We start from the raw sequence: 5609 nt of genomic DNA, 5'->3' as shown, positions 1-5609 counted from the left end.
TACAGAAACAACATGTTTATTTTGGGACGGTTGACATTCACTTTAGGACGGTTCAAATTGTTTTTCAGGACGGTTCCAGGACGGAGGTGAAAAAAGTTAGTCTGGAGCCCTGCAGCACGCAGTCTAACGCTACATGGATGGACCGGAATATATATGGCTAGCCTACATAGAAAGATGTGTCAGCCAATCAGAGACACATCAGAGTTTCATGACTGAACTAGGTATTAACACTCTTGTAACTACTATTAATTTACTAAGAAACTCTGATTAATGAATTAGTAAGTAATAGTGCTTAGTGGAGCTCCCAGAGGACTACTGAGAACTATGTATACTTATAATTACATGAATAATACATAATATAAAATTAATACTAAATTGAAGGTCATGGTAACCCACTAGTAATGACTTAAGTATTACCAAATCCTTCAGAAGGAATTATTACTAATTATTTGGATATTCTAAAGTGAATAGTATGAAAACTCTAGTAATGACTGAAATCATTGTAAATTAAAAATTGCAGTTACCGATTAGCTAATAGTGAACTACCACATTCAATTGAGCACTATTACTCACAAATTTGTTAATCAGAGTTTCTTGTTATTTAATAGTAGTTACTTGAATGTTAATTTGTGCGTTACTCATGTGGCAGGTCTAATGAAATATATCCTGCCTGCAGGTGGCTGATTAATTCATTTGAGCTCGTCCTATCAGTGAGCTGTAATAGCGCATATAAACAAGCTGGTTAGAGTGTATGGTGTCATGAGGCACCGCCCCTTCCCGTGTCGTCATTCAGGTATGTTGGGTGTTGTGAGCTGGCCGATCAATGGCATACTGTAGCTAACATTAGCTTATTTTCAGGGCGACATGCAAGCTTTCGCGGCTGGCATTCGGCTGAGGTTGTACCCTTGATGGTCAAAGTATGTTTATACTTCATGTCCGGAATGCTTAGTTATTGCCGACGCGCACGCTGTCCACCTGATAGATGGGATGAGCCCACATGTATGTTGTCTGCCTGACTGAGTTGGTCCCCCAGAGATCGCACCTAAAAGGTATGTAGTTTTAAATTTGCGCCTAGGTTAAATGGCAATCTGTTGAGAGAAACAGCTTTTATTAATGGTTAGCAGTTAAATCACAGAGTTTGTCTGATTGTTTATTTGTAAATTTATAGATGTAGTACGGACCAATGGGTCGCATCTGCACCACCGATTAGTTCCGTGCGGTTGACTGCGTGGGACTACTTCTGGAGGCGCTGTTGCTTTGCTGCTTTTGCTGTTGCTTTGCTGCTTTTGCTGTTGCTTTGCTGCTTTTGCTGTTGCTTTGATCCGCTGTGGACAAAGGACTGAAAACACTGTCCTTTGTGTTTATTTTAGTGTGTGTGCCTCCATGTGAGCCCTTTATTTCGGGGTTGTCTCTGTGTCTTGTGACACCAGGAAAGTTTTCTTTTCGTTTGTATTAGTTTTTATTTTGTATTTTGACTCAGAATTTTGTAATATGTTTAACGTGAAACTGAACATCTCTACTCCAATTTCTGTCTCTTGGAGTGACAGTTCTGAGTGTGTTTCAACAGTGACAATTCTGAGTGTGTTTCAACAGTGACAATTCTGAGTGTGTTTCAACAGCGACAATTCTGAGTGCGTTTCAACAGTGACAATTCTGAGTGTGTTTCAACAGTGACATTTCTGTTCCAGGAGCTGAGTGCACAAAGCAGGGGCGGATTGTTGGTGGTGGTCTCCCTCACGAGTGTGGTGTGCTGAGTGGTGTGAGTGTGTGTGTGTGTGTGTACTGGTGTGAGTGTATATGCACAGGCGTACGGAAAAGGTGACTTGTCGTGGAGGCCTTATGTGCCCTTATCCACTGCTCTGCCTCGGCTCCTGTCCTGCTGACTCAGGTCGCTCCATGTGTGCTTGTGGAACCACAAAATTGTCTACATTGAGTGCTGTTGATGTTTGTGCATTTTATATTGATTATTTATCTTTAATAAAACAAATTTATATTTTTGTACCCACGTCTCCTGCCGCCTTACTGTGGACGAACCTGTGTTTCCTTAAATAACAAACTATATTTTATTGTCCCTGGCAAGATTCCAGGGTGGCGTAGTCGTTAGCAGAGATCATTTTATGCTTAAAGTCATTCTATTCCATCCTCGTGCTGCTACGTGGATTGTAGTAGTCATAGCTGCCTCGTTAATTTTGGTACAACCCTTGTATAAATGAATGGTAATCACCTAATTAGATACAGGTGTGCCATAGGTGCGTGAGTGTGTATAAAGAAGCTATTGCGTTGTCGGAGTGCGTTGACTGCTGCAAACTTGGACGCTGTTCTTTCGAGTTGTTACCTTATGGGGATCTTCGAGCTGAGCCACGCATTATTTGGTATGCAGCCTGGGCTGTTTATCTATCGTGGTCTGACGTTGGAAGGGCTGATTTGTTAATAATCAGCTAAAGAGGCCAAGAGCCGGTAATATGTCCGTGTGATGACAGCTGATTGGGACTGTGACCGGGCTTCCCCTTCCTTCCTGTTTGGTCTTTGCCTTCGTTGTCTTGAATAGACTACTGTCGCTGCGCGTTGCCGCGACGTTCCGTCTTGCCTCAACTCAACTGCGCCTGTTTGACCAGCCCACATCAAGTGAACTTGACATCGGGAGATTGTGAGACCCGAGTATTAATCCGTGTGGCCGTTTGGCCACCTCCGTACTGTTTCAACTGGAAGATTGTGTCTGTGGGGTTTGTATGGTTGTGTGGATGAATTCAAAGTTGATGTGAGTTGTTTGAGTGCGTTTGCTTATTGTTGGAAGTGTGTGCGAGCGTGTATATGTACGAGTGTGCGAGCGTGAGAAATAAGTATTAATGGTTGTGAGTTTGCGTGATCTTAAAAGCATCGTGTGTGTATTGTTAATGGACAAGGTGTAATGTGATTTGCATCTGTTATTTTGTTGCTTTTGTATTTTTTTGATTAATTTTGTATTTTTCTTTTTCCTTTGTTTATTGATTTGATTTATGATCATTTGATTGTATTTTTCTTTTTCCCTTGTTTGATTTGTGACAATTTGATATTGATTTCGTTAACTTTGTTGGATCGGCTGAGAAGGAGTGCTGACCACTCCAGGTCCAAGTTAATGGGTACCCTTGTTCACTGAGTGATTTGAGTCTTTTGAATTTCCTGTCACTTGAATGCACGTGTGCTTGTGGTGAAGTGAGTACATTACTGTACGTTTGAAGTGCTTGTAGTGAAATGGAATTGGGTAGGTTTGTTATTTCTCCTGGCCATCCGACATGTTATCTTTGATTTTTGTTACTTTTCTTTAGTTTTGATTCTGAAGCCACCATAACCCCTGGTGTATTGATGTGTGTGTGTGTGTGTGTATGTGTCGAGCTTTTAGTCTAGTTATTATAATAAAGTATTGTTATTTTTATATATTCACGTCTCTGCTGTGTCTTTGTGGGAACGAACCTGTGTGTCCTTATTGGACCATTATTTCCCTGGGTGAAATTCCCAGGGTGGCGTAGTCGGTGTTGTAATTATAATTGAGTCCAGAATAACGAAACCCACCTCTTCGGTGCTACACTCATTTTTTTTCCTGTGTAGTTATTCATTAATGACGGAACAGTATTCTGAAGTGTTACCTCCAATCCCACTCCTCACTGAAAGTATTTATTTATTTGACCATCATAGAAAACTCGGTAACACTTTACAGTATTTTACAGTGTCCTTGTTGCACAGGTTACACATGTAGTTACTGTAGTAATAACTATAAATGATGCATAATTACATGCAACTAACCCTCAACCAAACCCCAATCCTTACTCTAACTCTATAGTAAGTACATGTAGTTAATTATTATTACTCACTACTTAAATGCATAATTAAACTGTAACACGGACACCTTCAAATAAAGTGTAACCGAAAACTCTCATAATACCGTATGCTTACAGTAATGAAGTAATAATCTGATTGTTTGTATTGTGCAAGCTTGCATGCTTCAAAAATCAATTCGGAGATGAGACACTAGCATGTCCATGGGCTAAAAAATGAACTTCAGTTTTAAAAATTGATGCCCTCAACAACATATGCAGATTTCCCTCCCCGAGACAATAATTGCATTATTACTCTGAGTGCTTTATTACTTTCATTAAGCTAATTTCCCTCATGATGTATAAAGGAATGCTTTGTATTGTGAATACATCCGCTGTTGATTAGTGAATTTTAAATGCTTATTAGAAATAATGTTTAGATCAGCAGCCCAGGAAGGTAAAAGAACAAAGAAATGAATACCAGACAGTTTAAGAAATTTAGTCGAACTGAAATTGAAACATCGGGTTATGTTCGGGAAATGTGAGTCGCAGTCTTGACAGGGAATGTTTGAGCTATATGGAGTTGAAGAGCAGTGCATAATGAGTTATCCTGTGAGCAATGTCACGTCATCTGGAGCAGGTTTTCCCTAAGCACGGAGATAAAATGCAGAGTTGTTTGGGCCTGTGGATATGAGACATTTGGTTCTCCATTGTTTTAGCTTGGTGCCTGCCATAATTCTGCAGCACAGTGTAACAATACAGAGGATTAGGGAATGTGGGTCGTCTCCATCAGTTAGGCTGCACTGCGGAGCCCTCGGAGAACGAGAGAGACAGCTCCAGAGATGCAGAGAGTGGGAAAGCTGTATAGACAGTGGAATCTGCAGTTAGATATCCAAAAACAAAGCCCCCACTAAAACTGGATACAAAGGTTGCATTATATAACACCGATCAGTGTGCACATTGTTTCTGAGCTCAGGGAGTGGGCTGCAATAAAAATACATCACACACAAATTATGCTTTTTGGAAAGATGCAGACAGAATTGTTCAGGAATAACTTGGCAGTGAACCAAATTTTAGTTCATTATGGAAATTCAGTCACCTAGCCATTGTTCTAGAATATTTAAGACGAATTCTGGGTTTGAAGTCAGCAGCATTTCGATATGCAGGCCTTTTTTGTATTACTAATCTATCCTTGTGAAAAAGTGAGCTTAATTGTAGTGTACTTCAAATATTACAAAAATATTTTATTAAAGGTAACACTTTATAAGTATACAGTAATACAGTTCTTACAAATCATTAACAAACTATTAGTTTATAGTTAATGTATAGCTAATATATTGAATTGCTACAATGTATGCTACATTGTAGCATGTTAACAGGCTATATGAGTTCTTGATTCACTGTCACTGTAATTAACACAATTATTATTCTTTAATCATAAAGAATGTAATCATAATCATAAGTGCTTATTAGGAGTAAATGGTTCTCGCTTTAGATTAGGTCACGAAAAAATGGTAAACAGTCATTAAGTTCTCTAAACCAACCTCTATTAAACATTAATTGCATTCACATTTATTTTTCCTTAAAATGTTTACAAATACATTAAACACACACACACTGGCATATGTTCTTTAAAGAAACTGCAAACTAGCATAATAGTTTTTATACTGTACAAACAGTACATGTTCATTTGACCATATTATAATTTACAACCTTTACTTTTTTTTTCAACAATATTTTAAAGCACCTTCACAGGCCTACTCTCTCAGTACATCATCTTTCATCTGAGAGGCTTCTCTCTTACTCTTTCACTTTTTT

The 5609-nt window shown here is 39.0% G+C and overlaps 1 long non-coding RNA gene across 1 annotated transcript; it reads left to right on the top strand.

Moving 5' to 3' along the window:
• The first annotated feature begins 640 nt into the window (after nucleotides 1-640).
• LOC311279580 lies at nucleotides 641-2001 on the top strand. Its single transcript, XR_014625571.1, has 2 exons — nucleotides 641-1049; nucleotides 1169-2001. It is a non-coding gene; the product is annotated as an uncharacterized lncRNA (long non-coding RNA).
• The last annotated feature ends 3608 nt before the right edge of the window (nucleotides 2002-5609 follow it).

This window comes from Rutilus rutilus (assembly GCF_951802725.1).
Source record: "Rutilus rutilus genome assembly, chromosome: 20".
Classification (NCBI taxonomy): domain Eukaryota; kingdom Metazoa; phylum Chordata; class Actinopteri; order Cypriniformes; family Leuciscidae; genus Rutilus; species Rutilus rutilus.
The sequence above is the reverse complement of the archived record's forward strand: the minus strand, read 5'-3'. Positions and strand labels throughout refer to the sequence as shown.